General features: G+C 45.2%; 1 protein-coding gene across 1 annotated transcript in view; it reads right to left on the minus strand.

Annotated features, from left to right (window-relative positions):
* AFG1L (AFG1 like ATPase) overlaps positions 1-16,321 on the minus strand; it is a 504,970-nt gene that overhangs the window by 472,968 nt on the left and 15,681 nt on the right. The window lies entirely within an intron of this gene.

A 16,321-nucleotide genomic window follows, 5' to 3' on the forward strand; every position in this document is an offset into this window, starting at 1 on the left:
AATTATATAAAAATGCAAAATAACCAGGCCTTCTTATTCTATAATGTAACAATGTAGCTATTCGTGTGTTTTTGTCAAATCAGTTATGTTCTACAAGGGTAAAAAATATTTTAGCGATGTAGTAATACATGTGGGAATATATGTTTATCAGTACACTTTTAGAAAATAGCCGTTAACTGGACCACATTTAATTTCACCAGCGATGGGATAAATATGTAAATATAGATACACCGCTAGGTATAGACACATATATAGTTATAACTATACATGCGAAAGCAGCCTTTTTTTCCCTCAGCCTACTCAGCCCGGCACACACCATTCCTCATCACAGATGAATTATCATCAAATTAAAGAATCAGACAAATGATTCCAGCTGTAATGTGGAGGATAATTAGTCCTTTAAAAAGCACTGTCATTATATCATTCAACACAGAACACTTCTTGATAAAAGTACATCACTTCAGTTTCTAAGAACATCTGAAGAACTAAAAAGCTGAACTGCCCATTAGCAACACACTTGCGTTGAATGAAAATCATTTCTCAACTTGCCCATTTGTAAGTGGGTTTTTTGTAACCTAGCATTTAAGTAATTTGTAAGACTGAAATCCAATTTTTGATGCAAATGTGCATAGTGGAACTTGATGCAACCTGTCAAACTCAAATGAAGTTGGAATGCTACCAGGATCATCCTTGACTCATCTTATTAGGCCCACCTTATTACAATGTATTAATCCAGTCACTAATGGCAGGACCCTTTCTTCCCAGACAGTTTGCCAAAGCCAGGTCTCTCCAATATCATCTCAGAAAGCCTGGTCTTATCGTTTCCCTCTACAAAAGGTCCAGTATACCAAAATGTCTGCCATTGCCAACTGCCCTCAACCCTTTTGATAATTTTAACCTGATCTGTGCATTGTAGAAATTTATCCAAAATAAAGGGCAAAAGCAGATCTCGTCTTATAGTGTGTTGTGCTGAGGATCTTGAGGACTTGAGGTCACCTCTCAGATAAGGAATGGAACCAAATTTGTGCATTACCTACAGACATGGCCAAGAGTAGACGATTAGTAGAATATACTATACTTTGGCCAAATCTTACAAAAATGATGCCCACCTTACGGAACCTAGCGGCATTATATTTATCCTTCAGTGTAATTCACTTAATGAGTCCAGTACTTTTCACCAGTGGCAACATTTCGTGAATGGGTGATAGATGGGAGGTAATTCTTTTGAAAACATAAAAAATATTAACATCCCCCAACTCTGGACTGCCTGCTTGATATGTTTGTTTGTGGAGATACATGTGATTTAAAATTTCTTATGGTGGCCAACATGTTGGAGAGGAGAAGAGTGGCAATCCAGGTCACTAAAACATAGAAGATCACGTTGAGATTTTATATAGGCTACTTAACCATTAACTTTGTACACCTCCAAACACAAAGTGTACAGCCAGGGGTACCTGGTTAGAATTTAGAACATAGAAAGCCAGACTGAATAATTATGTTTCCACTGTTGTTGATGTAATGTATACTGAGACACGAACAAAGATTCGGAGGTGTGACCTTGATGGGTTTATCATCCCGCTTAGGTGTAGAAAGCCCACTGAGACCTGAAGGACCGCTGGAAAGTTGTGGGGCACCAGAGCAGACAATGTGGAGAGCCTGCCCTCTTCACTGCAGGCAACGGGACCTTACAGGGGAGCGGCGGCTCTTGGGCGTATCCATAGCGGAAGTACCCAGTTGAGCAGAAGCCTGTTGTGGCAGTAATTTTATTGTTAAACTTTGGTGTCCTCTAGTGTATCAATTCCCCTTCCCTCCCCTGTCCTGGGCAAACCCAACTTGGACGCTGCCAGTGGGGCCGGTGCCTGCTGTTCCTTTTCCTCTATCACTCCATGCAAAGGGGGGCTATGGGCTGTAAAGTGCTATGTAGAGGTCACTCCACTGTTAAAGAAGTAAGCAAGTGTGGTACTGCTGAAATGCAGCTTATGTGTCCTGTGGTGCTGACAGGCCAAAGAGTGGCTGGTGGTAGGCACAATTACCCTAACTAGTTGCTCCTTTAGATTAGGGGAACTATTGGACCTGGCCCTCTCTGCAGGGTCACACCCAAACGTTTTCCCTTTTCCCTTCCACTGTATGCTGAATTTGTTTTTGTTGGCCTTAGCACTCTGCAATTTACTGCTAACCAGTGCTAAAAAAAGCTTGTGCTCACTCCCCTAACACCCCTAAAACATTGTTACATTGACTTATAACCAATTGGCATTTTTTATTTACTTGTAACTCCCTGGTAGAGTGGTATGCTATATACCCAGAGCCAGCAATTTAATTGCTACCAGTAGGTCTGCAGCATTTATTGTCTCATCCACTTAAGCAGCACCTTAAAATATATCCTGTTTCGGCCACTGCAGCCTGAATGCAGTTTTAAACTGTCATGTCCACTTGACATTTAAGCCCCCTTGCCAAGGATTAAACTCCCCTTTTATTACATCTACGTCACCCCCAAGGTAGGCTTTTCACTATTGTGAGGCCTACCCCTCCCACAGGATAACATAGGGAATCCCCAATTACATTATAAGCTGTAATTTCCAATAGGGAGCAGGTAGCTAGGTAATGTTTGGGGTCTATGAAATTGTAATGATAAACGCTCTAACTGTAAAGTTGGATTTTTCATTAACATTTTGAAAATACAACTTGCAGAAAGTTGGCATTTTCCTGCCCTTGGCCCTTTTGTGCCTGTAGTCTGTCTTGGGTCACATGTCTGGGTGTAACTGATAGACTTTGAGAATTCCTCCCAGACAGTCACATAATAGAGGGATTAGGCTGCCTAGATAGACCATCTGCTGGCAGGATGAGAGGAGGGAGGTGGAGTTGAACGCAACCCCACTTGCAACTGAACAGCCTGTGCTCTGCCTTCACACAGTGGGCCTAACGAACTCATGTTGTCACTGCAGCCAGCTTGGAGCCAGGGCATGGGAGGCAGGAAATTCCATGCACTTCTACGCGGCTATCTAGAAGCTTCTCCCACCTTCCAGAACCAGGGCATAAAAAGGGGAACTAAGACACCAACTCTTTAGTTTACTTCTGGACCTGTGGATACTCTGCCAGAAAGGACTGCTCTGCTGCTGAAAGGACTGCCACACTGCTGCTCTGAAGGACTGCTGCCTGATGACCTCCTGTCTAGATGAGAAGAACTGGACCTGCATCTCCGAATCCCAGAGTGATTCCAAGGGCTAGTTAGCTGGCCTCCTGAGCTGAAGCCTCAGGGACACAACAGACTTCCTGCAACCTTGCACCTGGACTCTGCCACCAGTGAGTCTACCCTGTCAAGTGGTGTCACCCCAGTCTTGGACCCTTGGTAAAGAGCCTTACGGTGCTGTCCAGCCTCTGTGGATCCATCGGAACCGATGCACCGCAACCCCGTGCAAAACTGATTCATCGCCACTGCTGAGTGTATCGAACTCGTCGCAGAGACCCGCAGTCCTCAGAACTGACGCATCGCCCCGACTGCACGAGGCATCCTCGGCGCAGGCCTTCGCAACTCTCGTCGACGTCAGCCTCAACTACGCCAGACTCCGCATCGTAGCCTCGCAGCTCCACGGAACCGACGCATGGCCCCAACTGCGCACCACATACTCGACACCAGACTTTACATCGCAAGCCCTCATTGAGGGATCCTCGATTAGGACATAGGATCTTACGTCGCAGCCTCGCTGCACCTCGGAACCAACGCATCGCTTAAACTCTGTAATGCATCTCCGATGCAGATCCTCGCAACCTCCACAAACCAGGATCTAAGGTACTCTGTTCAGCTGGTCTAGCAGGGTCCCTGTAATCGGCAAGCACTTCCTAGTGGTAAGCCTTAACTTGTGACATTGTCCCTGTCCAGTGTGACCAGATATTCACAGCTGGCTTTTTGGTGCTAGATTTACTGAAACCTTTAAAAACTCATAACCCCGATTCTACTGATTGGATTTTTGGTGTCAAATAATTTATTAGAATTGACTATTTTTCTAAATTGGTGTGGGATTTTCCTTATGTTGCGTTTTCACTTTATTACTATATGTGCGCTGCATTAATAATTTATACATTGCCTCAAAGTTAAGCCAGACTGCTTTTTGTGCCAAGCTACCCAGGGTTAAGCACGGGTAAATTTAGTGACTATCTGTGGTTCACCCTACAAGTGTTGCTTGACCAGGGCTTACACCCCAGTCAACCAATAACCCAAATCCCAACATGCACTGCAACAGGGGGTGCACTATCCACCAGGCTTGTAAGGCTGGCTGCAGTACACCAAATCTTGCTCTCAACTGCCTTAATGTAGCAGAAGGAAGGATCATCATGATTGGAGAACTACTGACACCATCCAGGCACTAGGATGGAGGATTGGCGAAAGCCCAGTTGCCACTATTCAAACCTTTTAGGAGTGATGCATCTATACCAATTGCCAAGGATGCAAGACACAGGATGGAGCTTTTAACAAAAGCTTCAACCTTTGCTATAGCGTGGTGCTCCCATTTGTGTGTGACTCATCAGTTGGAACATTTGTGGCCTGCACCGTGAACACTTGGCTTACTGCCTCACCTCCTTTGATAAAGTGTGGTGTACAGACTGGATGCCAAAAAAACAGTTGATGGACAGAATGCAGAGCAATGTCATACATTCACCCCAGTACAGAGATCTGGGCCTAAATCCATAGTTTTTTTGCTCACCATGCCGTTCCAGTTGGAACCCAGCCATATGCAAATCAGTCTTGACACTGTGCCTCATGAGAACAGTCCAGCCCGAATTGCCAAGCCAGGTCCTCCTTATGAATCCGAAACAGGTCCCAGGATGCTTGTTTCCGGTCCAGGGAAGACATGGCTTGGCAGTTCGGGCTGGACTGTTCCCATGAGGCACAGGGTCAGACTGATTTGCATATGGCCATGTCTGAACTGGGTGGCGGAGTGAGCTAAAGAATGATGATGGATTAAACCCAGATCAGTTGACTGGGGGTGAGTGCTTGCAATGTTCAACACTCCGTCCATCATCCCCTTTGGTTTTGCTTTGTACAGACTGGATCCCCCCGCATTGCTTCGGCACAGACACTGAGCAGAATGGGCAGGTTAAGGGATAGGAGGCCCCGCAGTCCACTGGACACAACAGAAAAGCCTTCCTAAAGTGCTCACAAATAGTGACTGAGCGAGGGGAAGCTAGTTCTTCAACCCATGCACCACAAACACGACTCTGAACATTCATTAAGGGGAACCAGTGGTCATGGTGAAGGACTTAGCTTGCCCCTTGAAAGTAAAATAGGTACAGTGAACGTGGAGATTACCATTCCGGGAGCAAACTCCAAGAAGACTTCCAAAACAGTAGGTACACTAGGGAAAGAGCTTGGTGTGGGGCAGGAAATTGTTCAAACTGATAGGAAACTCGTAACACCTGCTGAGTATGGTGGAGGATGCACAGTAAAGGTCCCACGCCAACAACTTCAGTTTCAGTAGGGTGATGAAAAAGTCTGAAGGCCCAAGTATGAAACTTGTATGTCTGCGCTTTTATTGGTGCATATCCATAAGGCCACAAAGCCCCTCCCCCTGCTCCTGGGCCCCTACTTGGGGTAAGTATTGCACCCTTTCTTAACTATAGGTAAAGAGATGCTATCATGCAAACAGTCAGAAGAATAGGTCCCATTTCAAATTACATCAAGGTGCTCAAACTGCAAAAGGAAGTCCTTTGAATCTGTCACAGCAAGGCTTTGTGAAAAGTGCCTGAAATACATGCCATTGTTGCAGTGGGCCTATGAATTGTCAGAAAACACTAGAGTGAGGCTCTTCCAGTCACCAGCCGAGGTGGAGGATGGCAGGCAAGCTACTGGGTACAGAGACAGACAAAGGTTCGATGCGATTCAATGGCTGTATCTGCCAAGGGGGCAGAGGCTGAAATCTCGACGGTTGAATGTGAGGGCCATAAACAGGTGGCAGAGAATCAACAGGGTTGATTGGTAGATGGGGTTAGATTTGTAAAAGACAAATGCGGCATCACAGGTACATGGATCACAGATCATCATTGTAGTTTTACCACAAAAGCAGGTTGTGGTTGAAATTTTGCTCTGTGCATTTGGTAGGGAATACCGTCATCGCCACGTTCTTGTTTTATTGACAGTTCCTCTATGCTTTTAATTAACCAACTTTCTCTACAGGGTTTCTTTTAAGGTCCCACATTTCCACACCTATTTAACCAGGTAAATTGCATCAGTCCAGTTGCTCGTATGATAAAACCAATTACTTTTTCTCATTGATACTTTGAACAGTGTTCTTTTTGGTTGGACTGAATCTACAAGTATTCTAAATTCATCGAAATGGGAAAAATGCTGTAATTTCACTGGTTAAGGCATGTACTTCTTTTCGTAAAACATGGGAAAAAGTTTAGACTAGAGATGTAGAGTATGACCCTGAAAAGAGTCCTGCAACGGAAATAAACTAGTGAGGGTTGTGGCCTACAAGGATCAATAGGGAAAATGCCTTTCCTGGGAAAGGAGGGGTCTGAGGCAAAGTACCTAACAGAAGTCTTGGCCAAGAAATGAGAACCTACACAATTGACTGAGAGGTTATACAAGCCCGAAGGGTTGGCATGTTCGTACCCATGCCACTTCTGTTCAACAGACAAGTGCAGCTTGAGGCCATACAATTACAGGATGGATCATGTAAAGATGTGTCCCCCAAAATGAACTGCTTCCATGTACCCTAAATGACAGAATGACCAACCTCACAATGTCATCCATCTGTTAATTACTATACGTGAGCCCATAAACTACAAAGTAACCGAAAATACTAATTTGCTGCAGTTTGTCCCCAATTCCTGGCATACGTTAAGCCCGTCTATAGTCTTTTACTATTTTCATTACATCGCTACTATGTTGCTTGCCTTTTTTACAGTACTATGATATAAGTTTTAAGCTTCAGACTACTTAAAGTATAGAGCAATGTGACAATCATCATATTCTAAAGATGGTACATTTCATGATCTATGGGTCATGCACAAGAGTAGGAGAGCTTTTATTGAGATTTTTCTAGTCTCTTGAACATTTAGACAACATCCCTAGGTGTTGAGCCAAGTGTTACCACACCAAACTGTGATCCTTAAATGGTTACAATTTGAATATGCCCACATAAAGTTGTGATAGTAAAGTTGATTAGGCTCTGGAGCCTGACCATGAACTCCCTCCTTCATGGACTGGTGTTCTTTTTTTTATTTTTTTATTCTTTCCCACAATAGTATTACAAATATTTGCAGCATTATCTCCTGTTTCACAAATATGCTCATCACAGTCTATACCTTGTTGAGTTTCTTGCACTGCAATTCAAACTTTCACTGTTGGCATGTTTTATTGTACTGTTTAATTGATATTTAGAATTGGTGTTCATCAGCTTTGGCACATTGCTCACTTGATAAATGAATAAGCCAATGAACAAAGCAGTCAGAAATCTTCAAACTGTATTTACACAATGGCCAGGTAAGATGTGTGGACTGTTACAGCATATGTTTAAAAAAATTTGACTACCCAATATGGTACCCTTTATACATGTCAATTCACCAAATGTACGTTTTTGTATGATGTTGATCTGAAGCATGTTTTGCGTGTTTAATAAAAAGGTTTTCAAAAAAGAAAAAAAATATATATATCGGACTACCCAAGGACAACCAAAAACACAATTATCTCCCATAATGGGTCAATTTTACTGTTTATTTATGTTTGCATGAAGTAAAAAATATTGACTGATCCTATCTATCTTCCGTTGCAAGGAAGAGTGTTGCTACCACGCCACAGAAGAGTGATCACACAGTCTAAGAGCCTTTCACATTACAGTATTAACATTTTTTGGTCTCTGGAAAGCCCCTAAAGAACCGTTGATGCAGGATGCGGTGCGCTTTAATAAAGAATATAACTGGTAAAAGACTGTACATAATGCGGCCAGAGTCTATAGTGATAATAATGAAGAGCAAAATGGGAGTGCAGCGGACACATGTTCTGTGGCACAGGAGGCTAACTTTCTCATCAGTGTGTCTTCCACCCACCATTTGGCTAACAATACTTTAACAAAATATTAGGCAGATTTTTATTAAAACTTAAAATTTCTTCCCCATGATATACATACAAAACTATTCCGACCAAGACATTTTAGTGCAAAGTGGAAACAATGGTACACTGCAGTTTTCTTCAGTTTTCCCAATGAGGTCTGTGGGGATGGGGGTGGGGTTTGGTGTGTTTTCCCCTAAATTACTAACATGTAGGTAAGAATGAACGCAATTAAATAATGATGAAAAAGCTAGATAGGATAATAGAGCAGCAGACGGAGTGCAAGTCAAGCAATACGTTTGAGAATGACAACTTAGTTTCAGACATTGATAAGAAGTTAAGAGAATTTAAAAAGTGCAACTGCCATGAATGAGCAGAAAAAACACAAGGAGATGATGGACAGAGCACTGAAACTTTTCAGACACTCACCCCCAGTCACAGATATGGGATGAACCCATCATCGTTCTTTAGCTCACTTCGCCACCCCAGTTCAAACACAGCTATATGCAAATCAGTCTTGACCCTGTGCCTCATGGGAACAGTCCAGCCCAAACTGCCAAGCCATGTCTTGCCTGGACCGGAAACAAGCCTCCTGGGACTGGTTTCAGGCTAACAGCCCTCATCAGCCAGGCTAGCGTGAATCCAGTGGCAAAGTGAGCAAGGAACCCACGTCTGGGCATACCCTGCCAATTTAGGGCGAACAAAGCAAAACCAAAGGGGATGATGGACGGAGCGCTGAAACTTTTTAGACACTCACCCCCAGTCACAGATCTGGGTTGAATCCATCACCGAATGAACAGAAGCCAGGGATGTTTTGAACAATAGTGGCAAGTGAACATTCTTTTAGAGTTTTCCCAACTATCAAAAAATAGAAAATATATGTGATCAAGGCCCGTGGCGGGCTGAAACACGTCATGGCTGTAGAGGTCTTCGAGCAATAAAAAATATTTCTACTGCACAATGCTGTGGTCCGTGCTCGTTTGTCCAAATCACAAGGACGGAGTGAAACGACGAATATATATATATATATATATATATATATATATATATATATATATATATATATATATATATATATATATATATATATATATATATATCCTACTGGCGGTCGCCAGTAGGTAGTTATAGTTAGGACCCCGTTTCCATAGGAAAACCGCAACATTCTATTTTGAATAACTTTGGCGCCGGTCGACGAATCCTCGCGAAATTTTCAAAACTAATGGGGCGCTACGCTCCGCTCCTACCCTGAAAGTCTCGGGGGGATTCGTCAAGCGTCGGCTGAGATAAAAGGGGGGTCCCAAAACGCGTTTTTCCCATGCATTTTTCCATAGGACCTTTAGACACTGCTACAGCCCGAACGGCTGAACAGAGTTCCTTGAAATTTGGCAGAGAGGTAGTCTACAGGTCAAGGAAGTGCCTTTTGTAGGTTTGGTGTAAATCTGTTCAGTAGATTCTGAGAAAATAGCCTTTAAATCAATATATATATCTGAGCCAGCTTACGGTGCGCTTACGGTGCGCTTACCGTACGCGTACGGTGACGTGCGCGAGCGCGATTCTGATTGGCTGTTAGATCTTAGTAAACATTCGAATCGGTCGAAACCAGGAAGTGGCGGCCGCCATTTTCTCTCTCGCACTCTGAGAGGGGGTTAAAAAACAAAGAGCAAAAACATGTAAAGGGGCTGTTTAGACAGCTTCTAAGCACCTAGACATGTTGAGGGAGTCCCCAAAGTTCCCCTAAAGCCAAAAACGGAATTTTCATTTTTTCGAAAATTTCGCCGATTACGCTTACCGTACGCGTACGTTAAAAATTATTTAAAAAAAAAATATCCACACTCTCCCCACCCCATGTGCAAATGGTGCCCGAAGGGCACCATTTGTGCATGACTTATATACAATATTGAAAAATTAAAATATTACCTTTCACAACGAAGCGCATCATATGTCCTCCATGTGCGCACGGTGCGCGAAGCGCATCGTGCGTACATGGCCCATCTAGCGTAACGTGGGCACGCGGTGCGCGTAGCGCACCGCGTGCCCACCGTGCGTGCCTGGCACTAACTGTGTAAAGTGGGCGCGCGGTGCGCGAAGCGCACCGCGTGCTCACTGTGCACGCACGGAACGAACTGCGTTAAGTGGGCGCGCACGCCACGAATGGCGTAAAGTAACTTAGCATTTAAAAAACCGTACAAATTCACTGAAAAAAACCATAGGTTTCACACACGTTATAGTTAGGAATTAGCATTTAAAAAACCTTGCAAATTCACTGAAAAAAACATAGGTTTCACACATGTTATAGTTAGCGGAAATTTTACTGATAAAAAACCAATGAAATTCCCCCGTTATAGTTAGTGCAGGCAACTATAACTCACGCGACCGCAATCCTCTGCTGATGCGAATACTGTATTTAGACACTTATTTGCCCATGTCTTCTTCCATTAAATTTTAGCTATACATATATTACAAATATTTTTTTTTCATAAAGACACATATGTCATCAGCAGAGGATTGCGGTTGCGTGATAAGACAATAAGACCACAATTCTCCTAGGGGATCTCAAGCAGTAAAGAGGGGAATGGGTGTGGTGTGGGAAGTTTCTGGAACTGAAAGTAGTTTCAACCAATGAAAAGTGTTCTTTGTGGATCACATGACCTACCGTGCGCGCTCCGTAAGCTTACGGTACGCGCTCGTAAACAAGTACGCATGCGCAAACGTGACGTAAATATGCGCTTGCGGAGCGCTTACGGAGCGCGTACGTAGGACGCACTCGCGCATGCGCATTACACGCACCCGCGTAACCGCGAAGTTGGTTCCGCGCAACGCGCATGCGTGTACGCGTACGTCACGTACGTATCACGTAAGCGCACCGTACTTAGGACGTACGGAGCGAGTAGCGTCAGCTTACCGAACGCGCATCGTATCACGTAAGCGCACCGTACTTATGACGTACGGAGCGCGTAGCGTCAGCTTATCGTACGCGCACGGCAAAAAAAAAAAGAAAAGTACAAGTTTCAAGAGTTGTAGAAGATAATAACTGTGATGTACAACTGTATGTAAACATTAATTTTAAAAAAATTAACCATTCCATAATGCAGGATATAGTACATATATTATTTTATACATAGGTTGGATATTATTTTTTACCAAAAATCTCAAAATAAAATTTGCATTTAAAAAAACGTACAAATTCACTGAAAAAACCATAGGCTTCACACACGTTATAGTTAGGAATTAGCATTTAAAAAACCTTGCAAATTCACTGAAAAAAACATAGGTTTCACACATGTTATAGTTAGCAGGACATTTCACTCGTGAAAAACCAATGAAATTCCCCCGTTATAGTTAGTGCAGGCAACTATAACTCACGCAACCGCAATCCTCTGCTGATGATGTCAGATATTACATCACTGATGACATATGTGTCTTTATGAAAAATAAATTTTTGTAATATATGTATAGCTAAAGATTAATGGAAGAAGACATGGGTAAATAAGTGTCTAAATACAGTGATGTAATATCTGACGTCATCAGCAGAGGATTGCGGTCGCGTGAGTTATAGTTGCCTGCACTAACTATAACGGGGGAATTTCATTGGTTTTTCACGAGTGAAATGTCCTGCTAACTATAACATGTGTGAAACCTATGGTTTTTTCAGTGAATATATATATATATATATAGGAAAATTGCAACATTCTATTCCCAATAACTTTGGCGCCGATTGACGAATATTCACAAAATTTTCAAAACTTATGACCTGCTCTGGTCCGCTCCTATCCTGAAGGTTTCAGGGTGATTCAGCAAGCGGAGGCCGAGAAAAAAGGGGGGTCCCAAAACATGTTTTCTCCATGCAATTTTCCATAGGAATCTTTAGACACTGTTACAGCCCGAACTGCTAAACGGAATTACACCAAATTTGGCAAAAAGGTAGCCCTCGGTTAAATGGTGTTAATCCGTTCCGTAGTTACTAAGAAAATCAAAATTAAAAAAATATCGATATCTATGGCCGCGGTGGATCGTGCACCCTCCCAATCACGAGCTTCATGCTAACTAGCTGTCAACACTCCAAACCAGGAAGTGTTGGCAGCCATCTTGTGATTCGGTAGAACCGAGGCACAAGAAAAGAGAAGAACAAATGTGCAAAACACGAAAAGGGGGCAGGGTAGAAACACCCTGACCCCCTAGGCCTGCTTAGGTGGTCCCACAATGACCCCCAGGGCCCATAAAAATGTTTTTTTTGTTTTTAAAAATCATGGGATGTGCGCTGGATCCATGGATCCGGCCGCGAAAAAAAAAACGAAGTGCGGGCTCCCGCGCTTCGTTTAAATAAAGCCCCTGGGCCCCCCACACTGCCCCGGGGACTGCCACCCCTGGGGCTTTGCACAATGACTTGCGAGGGGCACACGGCCCCCCGCAGCCCCGGGGACCGCCACCCCCCGGGGCTTTGATTTCTTACGTGGGGGCATCCAAGCCCCCCCAAGCCCAGGGGACCGCCACCCCCAGGGCTTTTCAAAAGTATTTGCAGGGGGCTCATGCCTCCCCCACAGCCCCGGGGACCACCACTCCCCGGGGCTTGAACTGTAAATGGATGAGGGGGCTCAAAGGCCCAGGGACCACCACCCCCTGGGGTTTTTATAAAATATTGGCGGGGGGCACATGGCCCCCACAGCCCCGGGGACCGCCACCCCCAGGGCTTGTTTTTAAAAAACAATTAACTACCTGTGTGGGGGGGCTCGAACCCCCCCACGTGCCCCAGGGACCACCTCCCCCGGACTATAATTATTAAAATTTGGGGGACTGTTACGGACCCCCAAGCCCCGGGGACCACCACCTCCCCGGGGCTTTGCACATGTTGGGAGGGGGGCCACTCGGCCCCCCTCCTGGAGCCCCGTGATAGCCCTGGGGACCGTCACCCACCAGGGCCGGCTTCTGCTGTGTCCCGGGATGCCTACCCCCCGGGACACTGCTGTTTGCTATGGCAGGGCGTGAGCCTCACGGCTCCCGCCCTGCCATAGCAAACTGCTTTGGTTTTTGGAAGAGAGCGCAGGAGACCTGCTCTCTCTTCCAAAAACCAAAGCTTTTCCACACGGGGAGCTGCATCTTAGCAGGTCCCCGTGTGGAAAAGCAATGGTGGCTCCCGCAGGATGCGGCGAGGTGGCGGGACCGTGGGGGGATTAGGGACCCCCCACGGTCCCCAATGGATAGGGCTGGCCCCGGGGGATGGGGTCCCCGAAGTGGCCCGGGAGGGGGGCCACGCGGCCCCCCCCTCCTCAATAATACAAAAAACAAAACAAAGGCTGGCCCCGGGGGATGGGGTCGCCAGGGCCATAAATGGCCTGAGGAGGGGGGGTGACGCAGCCCCCGTCCAAATACATTTAAAATTAAAAACTGGCCATGCCCCGGGGGATGGGGTCCCCGGGGCGATCATGGCTTCGGGAGGCGGGCCACGCTGCACCCTTCCAATTTAAAAAAATAAAATAAAAATAGGGTTCAGGCCCTGGGGGATGGGATCCTAAGGGCCAATAAAATAGGAAAAGGGGGCCACGCAGCCTCCCTTCTTAAAAAAAACTTTTTAAAAAACCAGCATGTTGTTAAAAGGGTCGTGGCCTATGAACACCACTCTGCAACGCAGTTTCCTGGCGCTTACTGGAGGTACCTGGTGGGCTAGTTGGCCCCCAGGGACCCTCAGGATTGAAGAGGAATTAATTTGCCAGCTTATAATGCGCCACAGGGAATGTTTGCACACATGTCACCACTGTGCAAACGCGCCCCCTGGCGAGTTGCAAGTTGGGGAATTAATTTCCCTTCAATGCTGAGGGTCCCTGGGGGTCAACTAGCCCACCAGGTACCTCCAGTATGCGCCAGGGAGCTGCGTTGCAGAGAGTTGTTCAGAGGTCACGCCCCTTTTACACCTCTCTGCAACGCAGCTCTGTGGTGCTTACTAGAGGTACCTAGTGGGCTTGTTGGATCCTAGGGACCCTCAGGATTCAAGGAGTCTTAATCTCCCAACTTAAAATGGCCAGAGGGCGTGTTTACACAGTGGTGAAGGGAGGGGACGGGGCTTGAGGTGAAGTGTGCAAACACGTCCTGTGGCTCGTTTTCAGTTGGGAAAATAATTCCCCTTCAATCCTGAGGGCTCCTGGGGGCCAACTAGCCCTCCCGGTGCATCCAGTAAGCGCCACTGCGCTGCGTTGTAGAGAGGTGGTCCAGGCCGTGCCCCTTTTTATACCTCTCTGCAACGCAGCTCTGAGGCGCCTACTGGAGGTACCTAGTGGGCTAGTTGGACCCCAGGGACCCTCAGGATTCAAGGGGACTTTATCCCCCAACTTAAAACACCCACAGGGCGTGTTTACACAGTGGTGAAGGGAGGGGATGGGGCAGGAGGTGACGTGTGCAAACACGCCCTGTGGCACGTTTTAAGGTGGGGAAATAATTCCCCTTCAGTCCTGAGGGCTCCTGGGGGCCAACTAGCGCTCCCGGTGCATCCAGTAAGCGCCACTGCGCTGCGTTGTAGATAGGTGGTCCAGGCCGTGCCCCTTTTTATACCTCTATGCAACGCAGCTCTGAGGCGCCTACTGGAGGTACCTAGTGGGCTAGTTGGACCCCAGGGACCCTCAGGATTCAAGGGGACTTTATCCCCCAACTTAAAACACCCACAGGGCGTGTTTGCACACATGTCACCTCAGGCTCCCCCCTCCCTTCACCGGTGTGCAAATGCACCCCGTGGCGAGTTTTAAGAGGTAGTTTTAATACCCCTGCCCTTTTATGTACTAAGGGCTTACAGAGGAGGTCATGCTAATCACAGGGGTACCCCAATGCATAGTGTTCCCTAATGTATGCAAGTGTTTTCCCTGTATTCTAAGTGTCTTTTAGCATACCACTGGCTATAGACCCGGTTAGTCAGAGGCAGTTAACACCAGTACCCCTCTGAAAAAGTTGTGGGCACAGGATGATTTTGTAACAAGGCCTCTTTCTGCTCCTCTGTTGGTTCTTTCTGCACATGTCTTGCTTCTTCCTGCACTTTTCATCGTCTTTGAGGACTTCTGTTGCTTCTTTCTGCATTTCTTTTGCTTCTTTCTGTGCTTTTTTTCTTCTTTCTTCACATGTCCTACCTCTGTAGGCATAGTTAGAAACTAGCATTTAAAAAACCTTAGAAATTCACCAAAAAAAAAACCATAGGTTTCAGGCACGTTATAGTTAGAAATCAGCATTTAAAAAACCTTTGAAATTCACTGAAAAAACCATAGGTTTCAGGGGCGTTATAGTTAGTTGGACATTTCACTCGTACAAAACCATAGACATTGACCCGGTTTAGTTAGTTCAGCTAACTATAACTTGCACACCCGCAATGCACTGGTGATGACGTCGCATATTACATCACTCTTGACATGGTCAGTAACATCACTCATGATGTCACTGATGACATTTCAAATGACATTACTGATGACATCATCCTTGTGATATAGTGGCAGACCTCCTCTCACCCTAATATAACCTTTGATACACACACTCAAAAATAGAAACTAACATTTTCAAAACAATGGACACACCAATACCAGTTACAACACACCTATTCAGTAATTCCAAGATCTACACACACATCCACTCATTCAGCAATAGTCCTATATAGTCACTCATCATATGTACTCATACACCTAAACCTCCTGTTACACACCGACACTCATCCATAGAGTTACTCACACACAGTCAAACATGCAAACAAAGTATCAAACATCCATTTACTTGCATATACAGTTATACACACACCACCACACTTACTTCTACAGAAACTTACATATACTTACTCTCTTAAGCAATCACTTATAGAAACACATACTAATTTATACAGGAACTCTTCCAATCTCTCACTCTCACATCTACTCACTTATATACAACAAAGCTCACATATACTAGTTTAAAACATATGTAGTTGCTCATAAAGACACTATTGAGACAGTCATTCACTCACTAACACATCCATACACACACACTCATCCACCCATACAGTCCTGCACACATGCTGTCTTTATTCCTTCATCGACCTTGAGATATACATATATAAAACATATTGAATTTTCAGAAAAACACACATTCACTGGATGATGTCATCAGTGATGTAATTTGAGATGTCATCAGTGATGTCGTGAGTGATGTAATATGTGACGTCATCAGCAGTGCATTGCAGGCGCATGAGTTATAGTTAGCTGAACTAACTTTAACGGGGTAATTTCTATGGTTTTGAACGAGTGAAATGTCCAACTAACTATAACGCCCCTG

Source organism: Triturus cristatus, chromosome 6 (genome assembly GCF_964204655.1).
Source record: "Triturus cristatus chromosome 6, aTriCri1.1, whole genome shotgun sequence".
Taxonomy (NCBI): Eukaryota; Metazoa; Chordata; class Amphibia; order Caudata; family Salamandridae; genus Triturus; species Triturus cristatus.